Source organism: Myodes glareolus, chromosome 14 (genome assembly GCF_982192425.1).
Source record: "Myodes glareolus chromosome 14, mMyoGla1.1, whole genome shotgun sequence".
Lineage (NCBI taxonomy): Eukaryota > Metazoa > Chordata > Mammalia > Rodentia > Cricetidae > Myodes > Myodes glareolus.
The window spans coordinates 525,534-552,001 of NC_142039.1; positions in this window are offsets into that span (position 1 = coordinate 525,534).

Sequence of the window (26,468 nt, forward strand, 5' to 3'; positions counted from 1 at the left end):
CATTCTATCCAGTTTGTACAAACTCTCCAGTTTTACATTCTGTCCAGTATGTACAGAATGTCCAGTATTAGTACAGACTGTCGAGTGTGTACATTCTGTCAGTGTGTACATTCTGTCCAGTGTGTATAGACTTTCCAGTGTACATTGTGGCCAGTGTAGACATTGTGACCATTGTGTATACAGACTGTCAGTGTGTATATTCTGTTCAGTGTATACAGAGTGTCCAGTGTATACAGAGTGGACAGTGTGTATATTGTGTCCAGTGTGTAAAGACTGTCTAGTGTGTACATTGTATCTAGTGTGTACAGACTTTCCAGTATGTACAGAGTGTCCAGTGTGTCCAGACTGACCAGTGTGTACATTCTGTCCAGTGTGAACAAACTATCCAGTGTGTACATTGTCTCCAGTGTGTACAGACTCTCCGGTTTGTACAGAGTGTCCAGTGTGTACATTCTGTCAAGTGTGTACAGACTAAACAGTGTGTACAAAGTGGACAGTGCATGCACTCTCTTCAGTATGTAAGACTGTCCAGTGTGTACATTCTGTTCAGTGTGTACAGAAGGTCCATGTATACAGACTGGACAGTGTGTACATTGTGTCCAGTGTGTTAACACTGTAGAATGTGTACTTTGTGTCTAGTCTGTACAGAATTTCCAGTATGCACAGAGTGTCCAGTGTGCACAGACTGAACAGTGTCTACATTCTGTTCAGTGTGTACAGACTGTGCAGTGTGTGTACAGACTGTCCAGTGAGTACAGACTGTCCAGTGTGTACATTCTGTACAGTGTGTGTACAGAATCTCCAAAGAGTACATTCTGTCCTTGTGTACAGATGGTACTGTGTGTACAGACTGTTCAGTGTGTGCACTCTGTTCAGTGTGTACAGACTGTCCAGTTTCTACATTCTGTTCAGTGTGTACAGACTGTCCAGTGTGTATATTCTGTTCAGTGTGTACAGACTGTCCAGTGTAAACAGAGTGGACAGCGTTTACATTGTGTCCAATGTATAAAGACTGTAGAATATGAACATTTTGTCTATTGTGTACAGACTTTCCAGTATGCACAGAGTGTCCAGTGTGTACAGACTGACCAATGTCTACATTCTGTCCAGTGTGTACAGACTGTCCAGTGAGTACAGATGTCCAGTGTGTACATTCTGTACAGTGTGTGTACAGACTCTCTAATGAGTATATTCTGTCCTTGTGTACATATTGTACAGTCTGTAGAGAGAGTCCAGTGTGTACAGTCTGTCCAGTGTGTGCATTCTGTCCAGTTTGTATAATGTGTCCAGTGTGTACAGACTGTCCAGGGGGTACATTCTGTCCAGTGTGTATATTTTGCCCAGTGTGTATATTTTGTTCAGTGAGTACATTCTATCCAGTGTGTACATTCTGTACAGTGTTTACAGACTGTCCAATGTTACAGAGTGTCCAGTGTTTGCATTTTCTCCAGTGTGTACATTCAATCCAGTGTGTAAAATATATCCAGTGTGTACAGACTCTACAGTGTGTACATTCTGTCCATTTTGTACATTGTGTTTTGTGAGTACAGACTCGCCGGTGTGTAGAGTCTGTCCAGAATATGTACAGATTGTCCTTGCATACATTCTGTCCAGTGTGTACATTGTGTCCAGTGTGTACACTGTCCAGTGTGTACGTTCTTTCCTGTGTGTACAGAGTGTCCAGTGTTTACACTCTGTCCAGTTTTTACATTGTGTCCAGTGTGTGTAAAGAGTGTACAAAATGTATATTTTGTCCACTGTGTGCAGACTTTCCAGTGTGCACAGAGTGCCAAGTATGTACATTCTGTCCACACAGTCCAGATTGTCCAGTGTATTTAGAGACTGTACAGTTAGTGCAGACTGTCAAGTGTGGACATTCTGTTCAGTGTGTATATTGTGTCCAGTGTGTACACTCTATCCTGTGTGTACATTCTGTACAGTGTTTACAAACTGTCCAGTGTGTACAGACTGTCCAGTGTGTAAATTCTGTACTGTGTGTACAGACTGTACAATGTGTACGTACTGTCCTGTGTGTACGGACTGTCCAGTGTGTACATTCTGTCCAGGGTGTGCAGACTGTCCAGTGTGTATATATTCTGTCCGGTGTGTATATTTTTCCAGTGTGTACATTGTGTCCAGTGAGTACGAGTTTCCAGTGTGTTTACAGAGTGTCCACTGTGTACAGACTTTCCAGTTTGTAAATTCTGTAGAGTGTTTACAGATTGTCCAGTGTGTACATTCTGTGAAGTGTGTACGGACTGTCCAGTGTGTACATTCTGTCCAGTGTGTACAGACGATCAAGTATGTGTACAGACTGTCCAGTGTTTACATTCTGTCAGTGTTTACATTCTGTCCAGTGTGTGCAGACTGTCCAGCGTTCATTGTGTCCAGTGTAGACATTGTGTCCATTGTGTGTACAGACTGTCCAGTGTGTACATTCTGTCCAGTGTGTACAGACTGTCCAGTGTATACAGAGTGCACAGTTTGTACATTGTGTCCATTCTGTAAAGACTGGAGTGTGTGTACATTGTGTCTAGTGTGTACAGTCTTTCCAGTATTTACAGAGTGTCCAGTGTGTACAGACTGACCAGTGTGTACATTCTGTCCTGTGTGTACAGACTGTCCAGTGTGTACATTCTGTCCAATGTGTACAGACTGTCCAGTGTGTACATTCTGTCCAGTGTGTACATTTTGTCCAATGTGTAGGTTCTGTCCAGTGTGTACAGACTGTCCACTGTCTACATTATGTTCAGTGTGTACAGACGGTCAAATGTGTGTACAGACTGTCGAGTGTTTACATTCTGTCAGTGTTTACATTCTGTCCAGTGTGTGCAGACTGTTCAGTGTTCATTGTGTCCAGTGTAGACATTGTGTCCATTGTGTGTACAGACTGTCCGGTGTGCTCATTCTGTCCAGTGTTTACATTGTGTCCAATGTATACAGACTGTCCAATGTATACATAGTGTCCAGTGTGTACAGTCTTTCCAGTGTATGTACAGATTGTCCACCATGTACATTTTGTCCAGGGTGTACCTTGTGTTCAGTGTGTGCCGACTGTCCAGTGTGTACAGATCTCCAGTGTGTACATTCTGTACAATGTTTACAGACTATCCAGTTTGTACAGACTGTGCAGTGTGTACATTCTGTCGAATGTGTACAGACTGTCAAGTGTGTAAATTCTGTCCAGTTTTTAGACAATGTCCATTGTGTATAGACTGTCCAGTGTGTATATTCTTTCCATTGTGTACAGACTGTCCTTTTGTCCAGTGTGTACAGAAGTGCAGTGTGTACAGACTGTCCAGTGTGTATGTTCTGTCCAGTGTGTACAGACTGTCCAGGGTGTAATTCTGTCTAGTGTGTACAGACTATACAATGTGTACATTCTGTTCTGTGTGTTTATTTTGTCCAGTGTATACATTGTATCCAGTTAATAAAGAGTGTCCAGTGTGTGTAGAGAGTGTCCAATGTGTACAGACTTTCCAGTGTGTATATTCTGTCAAGTGTGTACAGACTGTCCAGTGTGTACATTCTGTCCAGTGTGTACAGACTGTCCACTATGTGTAAAGACTGTCCAGTGTGTACATTCTGTCAGTGTGTACATTCTGTCCAGTGTGTACAGACTGTCCAGTGTACATTGTGTCAAGTGTATACATTGTTTTCATTGTGTGTACAGACTGTCCAATGTGTATATATTGCCATTGTGTACATTTTGTCAAGGGTGTACATTCTATCCAGTGTGTACATTATGTCTAGTGTGTGCAGACTATCCAGTACTTACATTCTGTCCATTGTATACATTGTGTTCAGTGTGTACAGACTTGACAGTGTTTACAGTCTGTCCAGCGTCTGTACAGATTGTCCTTATGTATATTGTGTCCAGTGTGCACATTGTGTCCAGTGTGTACATTGTGTCCTGTGTAAACAGACTGTCTAGTGTTTACGTTCTGTAGAGTGTGTACCGACTGTCCAGTGTGTACATTCTTACCCAGTTTGTACAGACTGTCCAGTGTGTAAATTCTGTACTGTGTGCACAGACTGTTCAGTGTAAACAGAGTGCACAGTGTGTACATTGTGTCCAGTTTGTAAAGACTGTCCAGAATGTATATTGTGACTAGAGTGTACAGACTTTCCAGTGTGCACAGAGTGTCCAGTGTTTATATGCTGTCCAGAGTGTACAGACTGTCCAGTGTGCATACAGACTATCAAGTGTGTACATTTCATACAGTGTGTATACTGTGTCCAGTTTGTACAGACTGTCCAGAGTGTACATTCTGTCCAGTGTGTATATTTTGTCCAGTGTGCACATTCTGTAAAATGTGTACATTTTGTCCTGTGTGTACAGACTCTCCAGTTTGTACAGAGTGTCCAGTGTGTATAGACTGTCCAGTGTGTACATTCTGTCCAGTATGCACAGACTGTCTAGTGTACATTGTGTTCAGTGTAGACATTGTGTCCAATGTGTGTACAGACCGTCCAGTGTGTACGGACTATCCAGTGTGTACATTCTGTTCACTGTGTACAGACTGTCCAGTGTGTACATTCTGTCCAGTGTGTACAGACTGTTCAGTGTAAACAGAGTGCACAGTGTGTACATTGTGTCCAGTTTGTAAAGACTGTCCAGAATGTATATTGTGACTAGTGTGTACAGACTTTTCAGTATGTACATAGTGTCCAGTGTGTACAGAATGAAATATGTGTACATTCTGTCCAGTGTGGACATTGTGTTCATTGCGTGTACAGAATGTCCAGTGTGTATATTTTCTCCAGTGTGTACAGACTGTCCAGTGTGTACATTCTCTCCAGTATGTACAGAGTTTCCAGTTTGTACAGACGGTGTAGTTTGTACATCTGTATCATGTGAACAGACAGTCCAGTGTGTAAATTCTGTCCAGTGTGCACAGAATGTCAAGTGATTACAGAGTGTCCAGTGTGTACAAACTTTCCAGTGTGTTCATTCTGTTCAGAGTGTACACACTCTCCAGTGTGTACAGATTGTCCACTGTTTACAGACTGACCAGTGTGTACATTCTGTCCATTGTGGACATTGTGTCCATTGTGTGTACAGACTGTCCAATGTGTACATTATGTTCAGAGTGTACACACTGTCCAGTGTGTACATTATGTTCAGAGTGTACACACTGTCCAGTGTGTACATTCTGTCCAGTTTGTACATTGTGTCCAGATTGTACAGACTGTCATGGGTGTAGAGACTGTCCAGTGTGTACATTCTGTCCAGTGTGTACATCGTGTCCAGGGTGTACAGACTGTCATGCGTGTACAGACTGTCCTGTGTGTACGTTCTGTCCAGTGTTTACAGACTGTGCAGTGTGTACATTCTGTCCGGTGTGCACAGACTGTCCATTGTGTACATTCTGCGCAGTGTGTACAGACTCTCCAATGTGTCCATTCTGCCAATTGTTTATATTGTGTCTAGTGTGTACATTCTATCCGGTGTTTAAATGGTGTTCAGTGATTACAGAGTGATCATTGTGTACAAAGTGACCAGTGTTTATATTCTGTCTAGTGTGGACATTGTGTCTTTGTGTGTACAGACTGTGCAGTGTGTACATTCTGTCCAGTGTGTACATTCTGTCCAGTGTGTACATTCTGTCCAGTGTGTACATTCTGTCCAGTGTGTGCAGACTGTCCAGTGTGTACAAAGTGTCCAGTGTGTACAGACTTCCAGTGTGTCCAGTGTCCAGTGTGTGTACAGATTGTCCAATGTGTACATTTTGTCCAGTGTGTAAATTCTATCCATTGTGTACATTGTGTATAGTGTTTACAGACTGTCCAGTGTGTACAGAGTGTCCAGTGTTTAGAGACTGACAAGTGTGTACATTCTGTCCAGTGTGTACTTTGTGTCCATTGTGTGTACAGACTGTCCAGTGTGTACATTCTGTCTTGTGTGTACATTCTGTCCAGTTTGTCAGACCGTCCAGTTTTACATTGTGTCCAGTGTGTACAGACTGTCCAGTTTGTACCTTATGTCTAGTGTGTACAGACTGGCCAGTGTTTACAGAGTGGCCATTGTGTACATTGTGCGCTGTGTGTACAGACTGTCCAATGTGTACATTGTGTCTAGTGTGTAGAGACTGTCCATTATGTACAGAGTGTCCAGTGTGTACAGACTGACCAGTGTGTACATTTTTTCCATTGTACATTTTGTCCAGTGTGTACAGACTGTCTTGTATGTACAGTGTGTCCAGTGTGTACAGACTGACCAGTGTGTACATATTTTTCCAGTGTCCATTCTGTCCAGTGTGTTCAGAATATCCAGTGTTTACATTCTGTCCAGTGTGTACAGACAGTCCAGTGTGGACATTCTGTCCATTTGTATATTGTGTGCAGTGTGTACATTTTGTCTGGTGTGTATATAGTGTCCAATCTGTACTAAATGACCAGTGGGTACAGACCGACCAGTGTGTACATTCTGTCCAGTTTGTACTTTGGTTCCAGTGTGTGTACAGAGTGTCCAGAATGTATATTCTGTACAGTGTGTACAGACATTCCAGTGTGCACAGAGTGTCCAGTGTACACATTCTGACCAGACTGTCCAGACTGTCCAGTGTGTGTACAAACGGTCCCGTGAGGACAGACTGTCAAGTGTGTACATTCTGTCCAGTGTGTATATTGTGTCCAGGGTGTATATTGTGTCCAGGGTGTACATTCTGTGTAGTGTGTTCATTCTGTACAGTGTGTGTACAGACTCTCCAGTGAGTACATTCTGTCCTTGTGCCATGTCCTGCGCTTGGCCTTGCCTGCAAGAACCACGTGGGACACATAGGATACTTCTCCAGAAAAGCTTTAATGCCCCTTGGGAGAGCGAGCATCAGCCAACATGGCAGAGACCCAGATATGATGGAACCCATCCCTTATATAGGAAACAGACCCTGCTTCAGACGTGTCACTCTTGGATTGGTCAATTGTCCATAATCCCAGGTGAATGCCTCGGGAGTAGGCAGGGACACTAGTGGAAAAATACCAACATGTGTGCGTTCACCTGGCGGTGAATCCAGATGTCAGCGCCACCTTGTGATGGAGAATGTGGCCGTGGCCTTCTACATCTCCCCCTAATTTTACTTCTTTGCAGAAAGGCAACTCCCTCAGAAGGTAAAGATAGAGGTCGCACTTCCCAAAATGAAAACATTAAAATGGGCTTACACGGAATCTGCCCCTAGGCTCATGACACCTGGAACTTATCCGGCCAGCCCTCTGCCATTTTTCTGGGAAAGGGAACATACGGCAGGAAACCCTTATGCAGGGTGACTTATCTCTCAGAGAGGGCCATTCTCTGTGTGATGCTTTTCAGCTCTACAATCTTCAGGGCTAGCTAAGCCAAGCACTCCACCCTGTGCCATGGACCACAGTCCTAGGGGTGCAGGAGCTGGTTGGCTTAAACCTTACTGCTTTAACATAGATAACCACATATCAAAAGAGGCTCCCGGTTCTAGGGCAGCCAGCGCTGTGCAAAAACCACTTTGTCCCTAAGACTTTGGGATTTGAGTCAGCAGACCATCCAGAGGAGAAACACTATTCCATAGCGTAGGACCGTTCCAAAACATTTCCACCCCCACCCATTCTTTGAAGTAGGGGATGAAGGACACGACCCAGGACTGGAATCCTTCGGCCAGGCTTATGTTCACTCGTGTGGAGGTGATTGTCACGATGGACCATCTCAAGGAGGACAGCAAATCATCAAAATTCTCCTGCAAGATACAAAGACAATTCTCGGGACAAGTTAGCCACTTTTATAAAGTTCTCATATGGTACACTGGTCACACATAAGGCTGGAGTTTTTCATTCACAGTCCAATTGGGCAAGCTGCCATAAGATATCCACCTGTTCTTTATTCTACCTCTAATAGATGTATCTATGGTAGCCTGTTGATCCAGGGCTGTAGCCACTGTGGTAGATAACTGATTGAGGGTCTCTGTTTTCCATGGTATAGGCCGTGCTGCCATTTAAAAAATGTATAATGAACAGAGCATCGGGGGCAGTTCCTTTATTATTCCCCCTTTTTTCAATTTTAACAAGAACTGGTAAGTTCTCCAGTTCAATTACCTAGAAGATAACTAGACAATTGCTTAATAATCTGGGATCGCAGGGGCACAACTCTCCAGCTGTATCAAGAAGTCTGTAGTATCCAATTTTTAATTTGAATAACCATGGCATTTTGTAACCTGTCTTGAAAATACCCATAGTGTCCAGCAGAAACAACTGACAGGACAAGGGAAACTGATAGCAAGCAATAACTGACAAATCAAGGGGAAATCCAGCAGCACAGCAATGGCACAGCAACAACAACACTGTAATGTACAGCAACAACAGCACAGCAATAACTGACAGACCAAGGGCAGGAGCTGGACCATCCCTCAGGAACCTGCCAGCTCCGCAGCAATCAGGCCAGACAGCTCCATAGCAGAGGCTTTGTCCTCAGGCCTCTGGACAGATGAATCCACAGCATGAATAGTACCCAGATGTATGTCAGCATTTCTAGAAAAAAAAACATCTCCCAAAATAACATTTAAGAGTATTAAAAAACTCAGTGTAAAAATTTAGCACAGTCAGTACTGGAAGTAGGCTGGTCTTGAACGTAGAGACCTATAGGTCTCTGTTTTAAAGAGCAAATCTTGTTTGCCTGTGCCATTACAGCAGGCCTTAGAATTAAACCATTTTAAATCTGGCACAGATGAGATTATTGCTCCAAAAATATGAGAAAACTGTTTTCCTGTTCCCAGCCTGGAGTCCTAAGATGATGTGGCCACTGGGAATCGAACTTGTAATCTCTGGAAGAGCAGGCAGTGCTCTTAACCGCTGAGCCATCTCTCCAGGCCCCTCTATTCAGATGAAAAAAACCTCTAGGTCTAGCATTGTTTTTCCCACCCGTTGCCTCAGGCAATAGGTCCGCCTTTGTTACCTAGGATACGGGTAACCAGGTTGACGCGCTTTTATTATGATAATTACGACCAGCCCTGCCTGAAGTCAGCATCGTTTAGCATAGCCAAATGGAACCAGAGCCATTTTAGCCTCAGAGACCAGCACAGTTTTAGGTACATTGCAAGCCTTCTGGCCTGGCTGCTTGTGGCACCACTCTCATTTTCGGTACTGCTGTGATACCCTCCAGGCCAGGCACCAACTTAGCCGGCACAACGTGCCCCCCACCATAGCCACAGAGTAAAGCTCCGCTCCAGCTGCCCTCCAGCCCCAGCTGCACCCACTCCGAGCCCAAACCGGTGTACGGAGCAAAGCGGAACTCAGAGAAGCAGGCTTGTTGCTCTGCAATCACTGAAAGGACCTCATTTAATCTTTTAGGGAATTTGGGCGCCGTTAGTCTCTCTGGCTGCTTCCTGCTGTATTGGGCCGCTGCATTTTAGGGGTAAACACTATAACATTTCAGGAGGTCTCGGCCATTCAAACCACATAAATCCCAAGTACACCTTTAGGCTCTCATTTTCTGTGGAGACAAAAACAGAACCTCTTTTCCAAAACATCATATCCTTAGCAGTTTCTAAATTTAAATATCTTTCTCCTATCCAGTACACAAAAGACAACACACATAACATAACATAACATAAAGCTTTTGACCTTGAAAATCAGCCTTCTCCCCCATTTTTACTTTCTTAGAATCACTGGGGGTCCTTTTTAACTTATCTGGGTGCGCGTGCACAACCTCCCACTGCTGCTCAGTTTCTGATATGCTCTCTGGACTTTAGAGCGTACCTCTCTGAGCATGCATGCCTGCAGTTCTGAAATCCTCCTGGTCTCCGGCGGTGCAAAGTTCTTCTTCTTCCCGGGTATCGGCACCAGATGTCCTGTGCTCGGCCTCGCCTGCAAGAACCACGCAGGACACATAGGATACTTCTGCAGAAAAGCTTTAATGCCCCTTGGGAGAGCGAGCATCAGCCAACATGGCAGAGACCCAGAAATGATGGAACCCATCCCTTATATAGGAAACAGACCCTGCTTCGGACGTGTCACTCTTGGATTGGTCAATTGTCCATAATCCCAGGTAAATGCCTCAGGAGTAGGCGGGGACACTAGTGGAAAAATACCAACATGTGTGCATTCACCTGGCGGTGAAGCCGGATGTCAGTGCCATCTTGTGATGGAGAATGTGGCTGTGGCCTTCTACAGTGCCAGACAGTGCAGTGTGTACAGAGTGTCAAGTGTGTACAGTCTGTCAAGTGTGTACATTCAGTCCAGTGTGTACAATGTGTACAGTGTGTACAGACCGTCCAGGTTGTACATTCTGTCCAGTGTGTATATGTTTTCCAGTGCATAAATTTTGCCCAGTGTGTACATTCTATCCATACTGTACATTGTGTATAGTGTTTGCAGACTGACCAGTGTGTACATTCTGTCCAGTGTGTACTTTGTGTCCATTGTTTGTACAGACTGTCCAGTGTGTACATTATGTCCAGTGTGTACATTCTGTACAGTGTGTGTACAGACTCTCCAGTGAATACAATCTGTCCTTGAGTACAGACTGTAAAGTGTGTACAGTGTCCACTGTGTACAGTCAGGCCAGTGTGTACATTCTGTCCAGTGTGTAAAATGTGTCCAGTGAGTACAGACTGTCCACTGTGTACATTCTGTCGAGTGTTTACATTCTGTCCAGTTTCTCAGAATGTCCAGTTTGTACATTGTGTCCAGTGTTTACAGACTGTCCAGTTTGTACATTATGTCCAGTGTGTACAGACTGGCCAGTGTTTACAGAGTGACCATTGTGTACATTGCGCCCTGTGTGTACAGACTGTCAAATGTGTATATTGTGTCCAGTGTGTACAGACTGTCCAGTATGTACATTCTGCCCAGTGTGTTCAGAATGTCCAGTGTGTACATTCTGTTCAGTGTGTACATACTGTCCAGTGTGGACATTCTGTCCATTGTGCATATTGTGTTCAGTGTGTACATACTGTCCAGTGTGGACATTCTGTCCATTGTGTATATTGTGTTCAGTGTGTACATTCTGTCTGGTGTGTATATTGTGTCCAGTTTATACAGAGTGACCAGTGTGTACAGACTGACCAGTGTGTACATTTTGTCCAGTTTGTACTTGGTGTCCAGTGTGTGTACAGAGTGTCCAGAATGTATATTCTCCCGAGTGTGTACAGACATTCCAGGTTGCACAGAGTATCCAGTGTGCACATTTTGTCCAGACTGTCCAGACTGTCATGTGTATGTACAAACTGTCCAGTGAGGACAGAATGTCCAGTGTGTACATTCTGTCCAGTGTGCATATTGTGTCCAGTGTGTACATTCTGTCCAGTGTGTTCATTCTGTACAGTGGGTGTACAGACTCTCCAGTGAGTACATTCTGTCCTTGTGCACAGATTGTACTGTGTGTACAGAGTGTCAAGTGTGTACAGTCTGTCCAGTGTGTACTTTCAGTCCAGTGTGTACAATGTGTACAGTGTGTACAGACTGTCCATTGTGTACATTCTGTCCAGTGGGTACATTCTGTCCAGTGTGTCAGACTGTCCAGTGTGTACATTGTCTCCAGTGTGTACAGACTGTCCAGTGTGTACTTCTGTTCAGTGTCTACAGACTGTCCAGTGTGTACATTCTGTCCAGTATATGCATTGTGCCCAGTGTGTACATTGTTTCCTGTGTGTACAGACTGTCCAGTGTGTACATTGTGTCCAGTATACATTGTGTCCAGTGTGTACAGACTGTCCAGTGTGTACATTCTGTCCAATGTGTTCAGAATGTCCTGTGTATACATTCTGTCCAGTGGCTACAGAGTGTCCAGTGTGTACATTCTGTCCAGCGTGTACTTTGTGTCCAGTGTGTGTACAGAGGGTCCAGATTGTATATTCTGTCCAATATGTACAGACATTCCATTGTGCACAGATTGTCCAGTGTGTATGTTCTGTCCAGTGTGTACAGACTACCAGTGTGTACATTCTGTCCAGTGTATACAGACTGACCTGTTTGCACATTCTGTCCAGTGTGTATATTTTGTAGAGTGTGTACATTGTTTCCAGTGAGTACAGAGTGTTCAGTGTGTGTACACTGTGTCCAGTGTGTAAAGACTGTCCAGTGTGTACATTCTGTCCAGTGTGCACAGACTGTCCATGTTTACATTCTGTCCAGTGTGTACAGACTTTCCAGTGTGCACAGAGTGTCCAGTATGTATGTTCTGTCCAGAGGGTCCAGACTGTCCAGTGTGTGTACAGACTGTATAGTGAGTACAGACTCTCAAGTGTGTACATTCTGTCTAGTGTGTATATTGTGTCCAGTGTGTACATTCTTCCCAGTGTATACATTCTGTACCGTGTGTGTACAGACTCTCCAGTGAGTACATTCTGTTCTTGTGTACAGATAGTATAATGTGTACAGAGTGTCCAGTGTGTACAGTCAGTCCAGTGTGTATATTCTGTCCACTGTGTACAATGTGTCCAGTGTGTACAGACTGTCCAGTGTGTACATTCTGTCCAGTGTGTACATTCTGTCCAGTGTGCACAGACTGTGTAGTGTGTACAATCTGTTCTGTGTGTACAGACTTTCAAGTGTGCACAGAGTGTCCAGTATGTGAATTCTGTCCACAGTGTCCAGACTGTCCAGTGTGTGTACAGACTGTACAGTGAGTACAGACTCTCCATGTGTACATTCTGTCTAGTGTGCATATTGTGTCCAGTGTGTACATTCTTCCCAGTGTATACATTCTTTACCGTGTGTGTACAGACTCTCCAGTGAGTACATTCTGTCCTTGTGTACAGACTGTACAGTGATTACAGAGTGTACAGTGTGTACAGTCAGTCCAGTGTACATATTCTGTCCAGTGTGAACAATGTGTCCAGTGTGTACAGAGTGTCCAGTGTGTACATTCTGTCCAGTGTGCATAGACTGTCCAGTGTGTACATTCTGTCCAGTGTGTACATTGTGTCCAGTGTGTGTACAGAGTGTCCAGAATGTAAATCCTTTCCAGTGTGTACAGATTTTCCAGTGTGCACAGAGTGTCCTTATGTACGTTCTATTCAGAGTGTCCAGACTGCACAGTGTGTGTACAGACTGTCCAGTGAGTACAGACTCTCCAGTGTGTACATTCTGTATGTACACAGTGTGTATATTGTGTTTACATTCTTCCCTGTGTATACCTTCTGTACCGTGTGTGTACAGACTCTCCAGTGAGTACATTCTGTTCTTGTGTACAGATTGTACAGCGTCTACAGAGGGTCCACAGTGTACAATCAGTCCAGTCTGTACATACTGTCCAGTGTGTACATTTTGTCCAGTGTGTACATTGTGTACAGTGTTTACAGACTGTCCAGTATTTACAGAGTGTCCAGTGTGTACAGACTAACCAGTGTGTACACTCCATCCAGTGTGGACATTGTGTCCATTTTGTGTACAGACTCTCCAGTGTGTACATTCTGTCCAGTGTGTATATTGTGTCCAGTGTGTACATTCTGTCCAGTGTGTTCATTCTGTACAGTTTGTGTACAGACTCCTCAATGAGTACATTCTGTCCTTGTGCACAGACTGTACAGTGTGTACAGAGTGTCCAGTGTATACATTCTGTCCAGTGTGTACATTCTGTCCAGTGTGTACAATGTGTCCTGTGTGTACAGACTGTCCAGGGTGTACATTCTGTCCAGTGTGTATATTTTGTCCAGTGTGTACATTTTGCCCAGTGAGTTCAGAATGTCCAGTCTGTACATTCTGTCCAGTGTATACACTCTTTCCAAGGTGCACATTCTATCCAGTGTGAACATTGTGTGCGGTGTTTAAAGACTGTCCAGTGTGTACAGAGTATACAGTGTGTGCAGACTGACCTGTGTGTACATTTTGTCCAGTGTGTACATTCTGTGCACTGTGATTACAGACTCCTCAGTGAGCACATTATGGCCTTGTGTATAAACTGTACAGTGTGTACAGAGTGTCCAGTGTGTACAGTCAGTCCAGTGAGTACATTCTATCCAGTGTGTACAATGTATCCAATGTGTACAGACTGTCCATTGTGTTCATTCTGTCCAGTTTGTACATTATGTCCAGTGTGTCAGGCTGTCCAGTGAGTATTTTGTGTCCAGTGTGTACAGACTGTCCAGTGTGTACTTTCTGTTCAGTGTTTACAGACTGTCCATTGTGTACATTCTGTCCAGTGTGTACAGACATGTCCAGTATATACAGAGTGACCAGTGTGTATATTGTGTCCTGTGTGTACAGACTGTACAGTGTGTACAGACTGTGCAGTATGTACAGAGTGTCCAGTGTATACAGACTTAGAGTGTGTACAGTCTTTCAAGTGTGTGTATATATTGTCCAGTGTGTACATTTTGTCCAGGGGGTACCTTGTGTCGAGTGTTTACAGATTGTTCAGTGTGTACATTCTGTCCAGTGTTTACAGACTATCCAGTGTGTACATTCTGTTCAGTGTGTACATTGTGTCCAGTGTGTATAGACTGTCACTTGTGTACAGACTGTGCAGTGTGTACATTCTGTGCAGTGTGTACAGACTGTGCAGTGTGTACATTCTGTCCAGTGTGTACAGACTGTCCATTGTGAACATTCTGATCAGTGTGTACATTGTGTCCAGTGTTTATAGACTGTCACTTGTGTACAGACTGTGCAGTGTGTACATTCTGTAAAGTGTGTACAGAATGTCCAATTTGTACATTCTGCGAATTGTGTATATTGTGTCCAGTGTGCACATTCTGTCCGGTGTGTATATTGTATCCAGTGTTTACAAGTGGCCAGTGAGTACACACTGACCAGTGTGTACATTCTCTCCAGTGTGTTCATTCTGTACAGTGTGTTTACAGACTCCTCAGTGAGTACATTTGTCCTTGTGTACAGACTGTACAGTGTGTACAGAGTGTCCAGGGTGTATAGCTTGTCCATTGTGTACATTCTGTCTAGTGTGTACAATGTGTCCTGTGTATACAGACTCTCCAGGGTGTACATTCTGTCCAGGGTGTATATTTTGTCCAGTGTGTACATTTAGTCCAGCGTGTACATTTCTATCCATAGTGTACATTTTGTATAGTGTTTACAGACTGATCAGTGTGTACAGAGTGTCCAGTGTGTAGAGAATGACCAGTGTGTACATTCTGTTCAGTTTGTACTTTGTGTCCATTCTGTGTACAGACTGTCCAGTGTGTACATTCTTTCCAGTGTGCACAGACTCCCCAGTGTATAGAGAGTGTCCAGTGTGTAGAGATTGTCCAGTATATACATTGTGCCCAGTGTGTACATTGTGTCCTGTGTGTACATTCTGTCCAATGTGTACTTTATGTCCATTGTGTGGAAAGACTGTCCAGTGTGTACATTCTGTTCAGTGTGTGTACATAATCTCCAGTGAGTACATTCTGTCCTCGTGTACAGACTGTACAGTGTGTACAGAGTGTCCAGTGTGCACAGTCAGTCCAGTGTGTACATTCTGTCATGTGTGTACATTCTCTCCAGTGTGTATATTGTGTGCAGTGTGTACATTCTGTCTGTTGTGTATATTGTGTCCAGTTTGTACAGAGTGACCAGTCTGTTCAGACTGACCAGTGTGTATATTCACTTCAGTTTGTACTTTGTGTCCAGTGTGTGCACAGAGTGTCCAGATTGTATATTCTGTCCAGTGTGTACAGACATTCCAGTGTGCACAGAGTGTCCAGTGTGCACATTTTGTTCAGACTGTGCAGACTGTCCAGTGTGTGTACAAATAGTCCAGTGAGGACAGACTGTCCAGTGTGTACATTCTGTCCAGTGTGTACATTGTGTCCAGTATGTACATTCTGTCCAGTGTGTTCATTCTGTACAGTGTGTGTACAGACTCTCCAGTGAGTACATAATTTCCTTGTGCACAGACTGTATAGTGTGTACAGAGTGTCAAGTGTGTACAGTGTGTTCAGTGTGTACATTCAGTCCAGTGCATACAGACTGTCATTTTTGTACGTTATGTCCATTGTGTACAGACTGTCCCGTGTTTACAGAGTGGCCAGTGTGTACATTGTTGACTGCGTGTACAGACTGTCCAATGTGAACATTGTGTCCAGTGTGTACAGACTCTCCAGTATGTACAGAATGTCCAGAGTTTACAGCTGAACATGTGTACATTTTTTCCAGTGTATATTGTGTCCAGTGTGTACAGACTGTCCAGTATGTACAGAGTGTCCAATGTATAAAGACTGACCAGTGTGTAAATTTTTTCTTGTGTACATTCTGTCCAGTGTGTTCAGAATGTCAAGTGAGTACATTCTGTCCAGTGTGTACAGACTGTCCAGTGTGTACATTCTATCAATGAGTTTATTGTCTGCAGTGTGTACATTCTGTCTTGTGTGTATATTGTGTCCAGTTTTTACAGAGCGACCAGTGTGTACAGTCTGACCAGTGTGTACATTCTGTCCAGTTTGTACTTTGTGTCCACTGTGTGTAAAGAGTGTCCAGAATGTATATTCTGTCCAGTGTGTAAAGAAATTCCACTGTGCACAGAGTGTCCATTCTGCACATTCTGTCCAGACTGTCCAGACTGTCTAGTGTGTGTACAAACTGTCCAGTGATTACAGACTGTCCAGTGTGTACAATCTGTCCAGTGCGTATATTGTGTCCAGTGTGTACATTCTGTCCAGTGTGTTCATTCTGTACAGTGTGTTTACAGACTCTCCAGTGAGTACATTCTGTCCTTGTGCACAGACTGTACAGTGTGTACAGAGTGACAAGTGTGTACAGTCTGTCCAGTGCGTACATTCTGTCCAGTGTAAACAATGTGTACAGTGTGAACAGACTGTCCAGGGTGTACATTATGTCCAGTGTGTATATTTTGTCAAGTGCGTACATTTTGTCCAGTGTGTACATTCTGTCCAGTGTGTACAGACTGACCAGTGTATACATTCTGTCCAGTGTGTACATTCTGTACAGTGTGTGTACAGACTCCTCGGTGAGTATATTCTGTCCTTTTGTACAGACTATACAGTGTGTACAGAGTGTCCAGTATGTACAGTCTGTCCAGTGTGTTCATTCTCTCCAGTGTGTACAATGTGTACAGTATGTACAGACTGTCCAGGGTGCACATTCTGTCCAGTGTGTATATCTTGTCCAGTGCATACATTTTGTCCATTGTGTACATTTTGTCCAATGTGTACATTGTGTACAGTGTTGAAACTCTGTCCAGTGTGTACAGAGCGTCCAGTGTGTTCAGACCGACTAGTGTGTACATTCTGTCCAGTGTGGACATCCTGTCCAATGTGTGTACAGATTGTCCAGTTTGTACATTCTGTCCAGTGTGGACAGTCTGTAGAGTGTGTACATTCTGTCCAGTGTGTACATTGTCTTCAGTGTGTACAGACAGTCAAGTGTGTACAGGCTGTCCAGTGTTTACGTTCTGTCGAGTGTGTACACACTGTCCAGTGTGTACATTCTGTCTAGTGTGTACATTCTGTCCATTGTGTATATTTTGTCCAGGGTATACATTGTGTCCAATGAATACAAAGTGTCCAGTGTGTTTACACTTTGTCCAGTGTTTACAGACTGTCCAGTGTGTAAATTCTGTCCAGTGTGCACAGACTGTCCAGTGTGTACATTCAGTCCAGTGTTTACATTGTGTCCAGTGTTTGAACAGAGTGTCCAGAATTTATATTCTGTTCAGTGTGTACAGACTTTCCAGTGTGCACATAATGTCCAGTGTGTACATTCTGTCCAGAGTTTCTAGACTGTCCAGTGTGTGTACAGACTGTCCAGTGAGTACAGACTGTCCAGGGTGTACATTCTGTCCAGTATGTATATTCTGTCCAGTGTGTACATTCAGTCCAGTGTGTACATTCTGTACCGTGTGTGTACAAACTCTCCAGTGAGTACATTCGGGCCTTTTGAACAGACTGTACAGTGTTGTCAGAGTTTCCAGTGTGTACAGTCAGTCCAGTGTGTGCATTCTGTCCAGTGTGTACATTTTTTCCAGTGTGTACATTCAAATCCAGTGTGTACATTCAAATCCAGTGTGAAATTTTCTACAGTGTTTACAGACTGTCCTGTGTGTACATTCTGTCCAGTGTGTACATTCCGTACAGCGTGTGTACAGGCTCTCCAGTGAGTAAATTCTGTCCTTGTGTACAGACTGTACAGTGTGTACAGAGTGTCCAATGTGTACATTCAGTCCAGTGTGTATATTCTGTGCAGTGTGTACAATGTGTCCAGTGTGTACAGACTGTCAATTGTGTACATTCTGTCCAGTGTGTACATTCTGTCCAATGTGTCAGACTGTCCAGTGTGTACAGAGTGGCCAGTGTGTACAGACTGACCAGTGTGTACATTCTGTACAGTGTGTACATTCTGTACAGTGTGTACAGATTCTCCAGTGCGTGTCTTCTGTTCTTGTGTACAAACTGTACAGTGTGTACAGAGTGCCCAGTGTGTAAGTCAGTTCAGTGTGTACATTCAGTCCAGAGTGTACATTCTTTCCAGTGTGTCAGACTGTCCAGTGTGTACATTTTGTCCAGTGTGTACAGACTGTCCAGTGTGTACTTTCGGTTCAGTGTGTACAAACTGTCCGGTGTGTACATTTTGTCCAGTGTGTACAACTGTCCAGTATATACAGAGTGGCCAATGTGTACATTGTTTCCTGTATGTATAGAGTGTCCAGTGTACAGACTGACCAAAGTGTTCCATTTGTCCAGTGTACATTTTTTTCCAGTGTGTACAGACTGTCCTTTGTGTACATTCTGTCCAGTCTGTTCAGAATGTCCAGGGTGTACATTCTGTCCAGTGTGTACAAACTGTCCAGTGTGTACATTCTGTCCATTTTGTATATTGTATGCAATGTGTATATTCTGTGAGGTGTGTATATTTTGTCCACTTTGTACATAGTGACCGGTGTGTACAGACTGACCAGTGTGTACATTCTGTCCAGTTTGTACTTTGTGTCCAGTGTGTGTACAGAGTGTCCAGAATGTATATTCTGTCCAATGTGTACAGACATTCCATTGTGCACAGAGCATCCAGTGTGTACATTCTGTCCAGACTGTCCAGTGGGTAAGTTCTGTCCAGTGTGTACATTGTGTTCAGTGTGTACAGACTGTCAAGTGTGTACAGAATGTACAGTGTGTACATTCTGTAAAGTGTGTACAGACTGCCAGTGTGCACACTCTCTCCAGTGTGTACAGACTGACCAGTGTGTACATTCTGTCCAGTGTGTATATTTTGTAGAGTGTGTACATTGTATCCAGTAAGTACAGAGTTTCCAGTTTGTACAGACTGTGCAGTGTGTACAATCTGTCCTATGTGTACAGACTGTCCAGTGTGTACATTCTGTCCAGTGTGCACAGAATGTCCAGTGTGTACATTCTGTTCAGTGTGGACATTGTGTCCATTGTGTGTAAAGACTGTCCAGTGTTTACATTCTGTCCAGTGTGTACAGACTCTCCAGGGTGTACATTCTGTCCAATGAGTACAGAGTTTCCAGTTTGTACAGACTGTGCAGTGTGTACAAACTGTCCTATGTGTCCAGATTATCCAGTGTGTAAATTCTGTCCAGTGTGCACAGAATGTCCAGTGTGTACATTCTGTCCAGTGTATACAGACTGTTCAGTATGTACATTCTCTCCATTGTCTATATTGTATCCAGTGTGTACATTCTGTGCGGTGAGAATATTGTGTTCATTGTGTATAGATTGACCAGTGTGTATAGACTAACCAGTGTGTACATTCTTTCCAGTGTGTACATTGTGTCCAGTGTGTCTACAGAATGTCCAGAATATATATTCTATCCAGTGTGTACAGACTTTCCAGTGTGCACAGAGTTTCCATTGTGTAAATTCTGTCCAAAGTGTTCAAAATGTCCAGTGTGTGTACAGACTGTCCAGTGTGTAAATTCTGTCCAGTGTGAACATTGTGTCCAATGTGTGTACAGACTGTCCAGTGTGTACACTCTGTCCAGTGTGGACATACTGTCCAGTGTGGACATTCTCTCCACTTTGTATATTGTGTGCAGTGTGTACATTCAGTCAGGTGTGTATATTCTGTCCTGTTTGTACAGAGTGTACAGTGTCTACAGACTGACCAGTGTGTACATTCTTTGCAGTGTGTACTTTGTGTACAGTGTGTGTAGAGAATGTCCAGAATGTATATTCTGTCCAATGTGTACAGACATTCGATTGTGCACAGATTGTCCTATGTGTACATTCTGTCCAGACTGTCCAGTGTGTGTACAGACTGTCCAGTGAGTACAGACTGTCCATTGTGTACATTCTGCACAGTGTGTATATTGTGTCCAGTGTGTACAGACTGTCCATGGTGTTCATTCTGTAGAGTGTGTATATTTTGTCCAGTGTGTATATTTTGTCTAGTGTTTATATTCTATCTCGTGTGTACCTTGTGTACAGTGTTTACATACTGTCCACTATGTACAGAGTGTCTGTGTGTACAGACTGACCAGTGTGTACATTCTATCCAGTGTGTACATTGTGTACAGTAGTTACAGACGGTCCAGTGTGTACAGAATTTCCAGTGTGTACAGAGTAACCAGTGTGTACACTCTATCCAGTGTGGACATTGTGTCCATTGTGTGGACAGACTGTCCAGTGTGAACGTTCTGCCCAGTGTGTCCAGATTGTCCAGTGTGTACATTCTGTCCAGTGTGCACATTGTGTTCAGAGTGTACAGCCTGTCAAGTGTGTACCGACTGTCCAGTGTGTACATTCTATCTAGTGCATACAGACAGTCCAGTTTGTACATCCTGTCCACTGTGTACGGACTGACCAATGTGTACACTCTGTCCAGTGTGTACAGACTGTCCAGTGTATATATTCTGTCCAGTGTGTTCAGAATGTCTAGTGTGTACAGACTGTCCTGTGTGTACATCCTATCCAGTGTACAGACCGACCAGTGTGTACCTCATCTCCATTTGTGTATATTGTGTCCAGTGTGTACATTCTGTATGGTGTGTATATTGTGTTCAGTGTGTACAGATTGACCAGTGTGTACAGACTGACCAGTGTGTACATTCTGTCCAGTGTGTACATTGTGTCCAGTGTGTCTACTGAGTTTCCAGAATATATATTCTGTCCAGGGTATACAGACTTTCCAGTGTGCACAGAGTGTCCAATGTGTACATTCTGTCCAGACTTTTGAGTGTGTGTACAGACTGTACAGTGAGTACAGACTGTCCATTGTGTACATTCTGTACAGTGTGTACAGACTGTCCAGGGTGTACATTCTGTCCAATGTGTACAGAGTTTCCATTTTGTACAGACTGTGCAGTGTGTACAATCTGTCCTATGTGTACAGACTGTCCAGTGTGCAAATTCTGTCCAGTGTACACAGAATGTCCAGAGTGTACATTCTGTCCAGTGTATACAGACTGTTCAGTGTGTGCATTCTCTCCATTGTGTATATTGTGTCCAGTTTGTACATTCTGTCCATTGTGTATATTGTGTTCATTGTGTACAGATTGACAAGTGTGTACAGATTGACCGGTGTGTACATTCTGTCCAGTGTGTACATTGTGTCCAGTGTGTCTACAGAGTGTCCAGAATGTATATTCTGTCCAGTGTGTACATATTTTACAGAGTGCACAGAGTGTCCAGTGTGTAAATTCTGCCCAGAGTTTTCAGACTGTCCAGTGTGTGTTCAGACTGTCCAGTGTGGATATTCATTCCAGTGTGTATATTGCTTCCAGTGTGTACTTTGTAACCAGTGTGTATATTTTGTCCAGTATGAACATTCTGCACAGTGTGTACATTGGGAGCATTTTGTACAGACTTTCCAGTTTTTACAGAGTGTCCAGTGTGTAAAGACTGACCAGTATGTAAATTCTGTCCAGTGTTTACTTTGTGTCCAATATGTGTACAGACTGTTCAGTGTGTACACTCTGTCCAGTGTCTACAGCCTGTCCAGTGTGTATATTTTGTCCAGTGTGTACATTCTGTCCAGTGTATATATTTTGTTCAGTGTGTGTACACACTCTCCAGTGAGTACATTTTGTCCTTGTGTACAAGCTGTACAGTGTTTACAGAGTGTCCAGTGTGTAGAGTCAGTGTAGTGTGTACATTCTGTCAAATGTGTATATTTTGTCCAGTGTGTACATTTTGTCTAGTGTGTACATTCTATCCAGTGTGTACATTGTGTACAGTGTATACAGAGTGTCCACTGTGTACAGTGTGTCCAGTGTGTACAGACTGACCAGTGTGTACGTTCTTTCCAGTGTGTACATTGTGTACAGTAGTTACAGACTCTCCAGTGTGTACAGAGTGTCCAGTGTGTACAGACTAATCAGTCTGAACATTCTGTCCAGTGTGGACATTGTGTCCATTGTTTGTAAGAACTGTCCAGTGTGTACACTCTATCCAGTTTGAAAGACTGTCCAGTGTGCACATTCTGCCCAGTGTGTACAATGTGTTCAGTATGTACAGACTTACATGTGTGTACAGACTGTCCAGTGTGTACCTTCCATCCAGTATTTACAGACAATAGAGTGTGTACATTCTGTCCAGTGTGCACAGACTGACAAGTGTGTACATTCTGTCCAGTGTGTTAATTCTGTAGGGTGTGTACAGACGCCTCAGTGAGTACATTCTGTCCTTGTGTACAGACTCTCCAGTTTGTACATTCTATCCAGTTTGTAGAGACTCTCCAGCGTATACATTCTGTCCAGTGTGTACAATGTGTTCAGTGTGTACAGACAGTCAAGTGTGTACAGACTGTCCAGTGTGTACATTCTGTCCCGTTTGTAAAGACTGTCCAGTGTGTACTTTCTATCCAGTGTGTACATTGTGTACATTGTTCACAGACTGTCCAGTGTGTACAGAGTGTCCACTGTGTACAGACTAACCAGTGTGTACACTCTGTCCAGTGTGGACAGTGTGTCCATTGTGTGTTCAATCTGTCCAGTGTGTACATTCTGGCCATTTTAGACAGACTCTCCAATGTGGACATTCTGTCCAGTGTGTACAATGTGTTCAGTGTGTACAGACTGTCCAAGGTGTACATTCTATCCAGTGTGTACAATATGTACAGTTTTTACAGACTGTCAAGTGCGTACAGACTGTCCAGTATGTACATTCTATCCAGTGTATATTGTGTACAGTGTTTACATACTGTCCATTGTATACAGACTGTCCAGTGTGTATATTCTGTCCAGTGTGTACAATGTGTCCCGTGTGTACAGGCTGTCCAGGGTGTACATTCTGTCCAGTGTGCATATTTTGTCCAGTGTGTACATTCTGTCCAGTGTCTACAGACTGTCCAGTGTGTACATTCTGTCCAGTGTGTACAGACTGTCCAGGTTGTACAGACTGTACAGTGTGTACATTCTGTCCAATGTGTACAATGTGTTCTGTGTTTACATACTGTCAAGTTTGTACAGACTGTCCAATGTGTACATTCTGTCCTGCGTGTACGTTGAGTTCAGTGTGTACAGACTGTCCAGTGTGTACATTCTGTCCAGTTTCTAGAGACTGTCTTGTGTGTACATTCTATCCAGTGTGTACATTGTGTACAGTGTTAACAGACTGTTCAGTGTGTACAGATTGTCCAGTGTGTTCAGACTAAACAGTGTGTACATTCTGTCCAGTGTGGACTTTGTGTCCATTGTGTGTACAGTCTGTCCAGTGTGTACATAGTGTCCAGTTTTTACAGACTGTCCAGTGTGTACATTCTGTACAGTGTGTGTATTTTGTCCAGTGTGTACATTTTGTCCAGTGTGTACATTCTATCCAATGTGTACATTGTTTACAGTGTTTACAGACTGTCCAGTGTGTACAGAGTGTCCAGTGTCTAGAGACTGTGACCCGTGTGTACATTCTATCCAATGTGTACATTGTGTACATTGTTTACAGGCTGTCCACTGTGTACATTCTGTCCAGTTTGTACAATGTGTTCAGTGTGTACAGATTGTCAAGTGCGTACAGACTGTCCAGTGTGTCCGTTCTATCCAGTGTGTACAAAAAGTTCAGTGTGTACATTCTGTTCAGTGTGTATAGACTGACAAGTTTGTACAGACTGTCCAATGTGTACATTCTGTCCTGCATGTACATTGAGTTCAGTGTGTACAGACTGTCCAGTGTGTACATTCTGTCCAGTTTCTAGAGTCTGTCCTGTATGTACATTCTATCCAGTGTGTACATTGTGTACAGTGTTAACAGACTGTTCAGTGTGTACAGATTGTCCAGTGTGTTCAGACTAAACAGTGTGTACATTCTGTCCAGTGTGGACTTTGTGTCCATTGTGTGTACAGTCTGTCCAGTGTGTACATAGTGTCCAGTGTACATTCTGTACTGCGTGTACATTGAGTCCAGTTTGTACAGTGTCCATTGTGTGTATTCTATCCAGTTTCTATAGACTGTCCAGTGCGTACATTCTATCCATGTGTACATTGTGTACAGTGTTTATAGACTGTCCAGTGTGTACATTCTGTCCAGTGTGTATAGTTTGTCCAGTGTGTACTTTTTGTCCAGTGTTTTATGAATGTCCAGTGTTTACATTCTGTCCAGTGTGTATAGACTGTCCAAGGTGTACAATCTATCCAGTGTATACAATGTGTACAAGTTTACAGACTGTTCAATGTGTACAGAGTGTCCAGGGTGTACAGACTGTCCAGTGTGTACATTCTGTCCAGTGTGTACAGACTGTCCAGTGTATACAGAGTGACCACAGTGTACATTGTGTCCTGTGTGTACAGACTCTCCAGTGTGTACATTGTGTCCACGGTGTACAGACTGTCCAATATGTACAGAGTGTCCAGACGGTACAGATTGTCCAATGTGTTCAGAATGTCCAGTGTGTACAGACTGTCCAGTGTACATTCTGTCCATTTTGTATAATGTGTCCAGTTTGTACATTTTTTCCGGTGTGTATATTGTGTCCAGTTTGTACAGAGTGACTGGTGTGCACAGACTGACCAGTGTGTACATTCTGTCGAGTTTGTACATTGTTTCCAGTGTGTGTAGAGAGTATCCAGAATGAATATTCTGTCCAGTGCGTACAGACTTTCCAGTGTGCACAGGGTGTCCGGTGTTTACATTCTGTCCAGGGTGTCCAGACTGTCCAGTGAGTTTATAGACTGTCCATTGAGTACAGATTTTCCAGTATGTACATTCTGTCCAGTGTTTATATTGTGTCCAGTGTGTACATTCTATGCATTGTGTTCATTCTGTACAGTGTGTGTACACTCTCCAGTGAGTACATTCTGTCCTTGTGTACAGACTGTGCAGTGGGAACAAGTGTCCAGTTTGTACAGTCTGTTCAGTGTGTACATTCTGTCCAGTGTGTACAATGTGTCCAGTGTGCACAGACTGTCCAGGGTGTACATTCTGTAAAGTGTGTACATTTTGTCCAGTGTGTACATTCTATCCAGTGTGTACATTGTATACAGTGTACATAGTGTCCAGCGTGTACAGAGTGTCCAGTGTGTGCAGACTAACCAGTGTGTACATTCTGTCCAGTATGGAAATTGTGTCCATTGTGTGTAGAGAATGTCAAGTGTGTACATTCTGTCCAGTGTGTACATTCTGTATAATGTGTGTACAGATTCTTCAGTGAGTACATTCTGTCCTTGTGTACTAACAGTGTGTACAAAATGTTCAGTGTGTACAGTCCATACAGTGTGTACATTCTGTCCAGTGTGTACCATGTGTCCAGTGTGTACAGACTGTCCACTGTGTATATTCTGTCGAGTGTGTTCATTGTGTCCAGTGTGTACAAACTGTCCATTATGTACATTCTGTCCAGTGTGTACAGACTGTCCTGTGTGTACATTCTGTCCATTGTGTATATTGTGTCCAGTTTGTACATACTGTCCGGTGTGTATATTTTGTCCAGTGTGTACACAGTGACCAGTTTGTACAGACTGACCAGTGTGTACATTCTGTCCAGTGTGTTCAGAATGTCCAGTGTGTACAGACTCTCCAGTTTGCACATTCTGTCCAGTGTGTTCAGAATGTCCAGTAAGTACTGACTGTCCTATGTGTACATTCGATCCATTGTGTATATTGTGTCCAGTGTGTACATACTGTCCGGTGTGTATATTGTGTCCAGTTTGTACAGAGTGACCATTGTGTACAGACTGACCAGTGTGTACACTCTTTCCAGGGTGCACATTGTGTCCAGTGTGTGTACAGTGTCCAGAATGTATATTCTGTCCAGTGTGTACAGACTTTCCAGTGTGCACAGGGTGTCCAGTGTGTACTTTCTGTACAGAGTGTCCAGACTGTCCAGTGTGTGTACAGACTGTCTAGTGAGCACAGAAGGTACAGTGTGTACATTCTGTCCAGTGTCTATATTGTGTTCAGTGTGTACATTCTGTCCAGTGTGTTCATTCTGTACAGGGTGTGTACAGACTCCCAAGTGAGTACATTCTGTCCTTTGTTTAAATTCTTTCCATGTGTACAATGTGTCCAGTGTGTACAGACAGTCCATGGGTTACATTTTGTCCCGTGTGTACATTAGGTCTAGTGTGTACATTCTATTCAGTGTGTACATTGTGTACAGTGTTTACAAACTGTGTGTACAGACTGACTAGTGTGTACATTATGTCCTGTGTGGACATT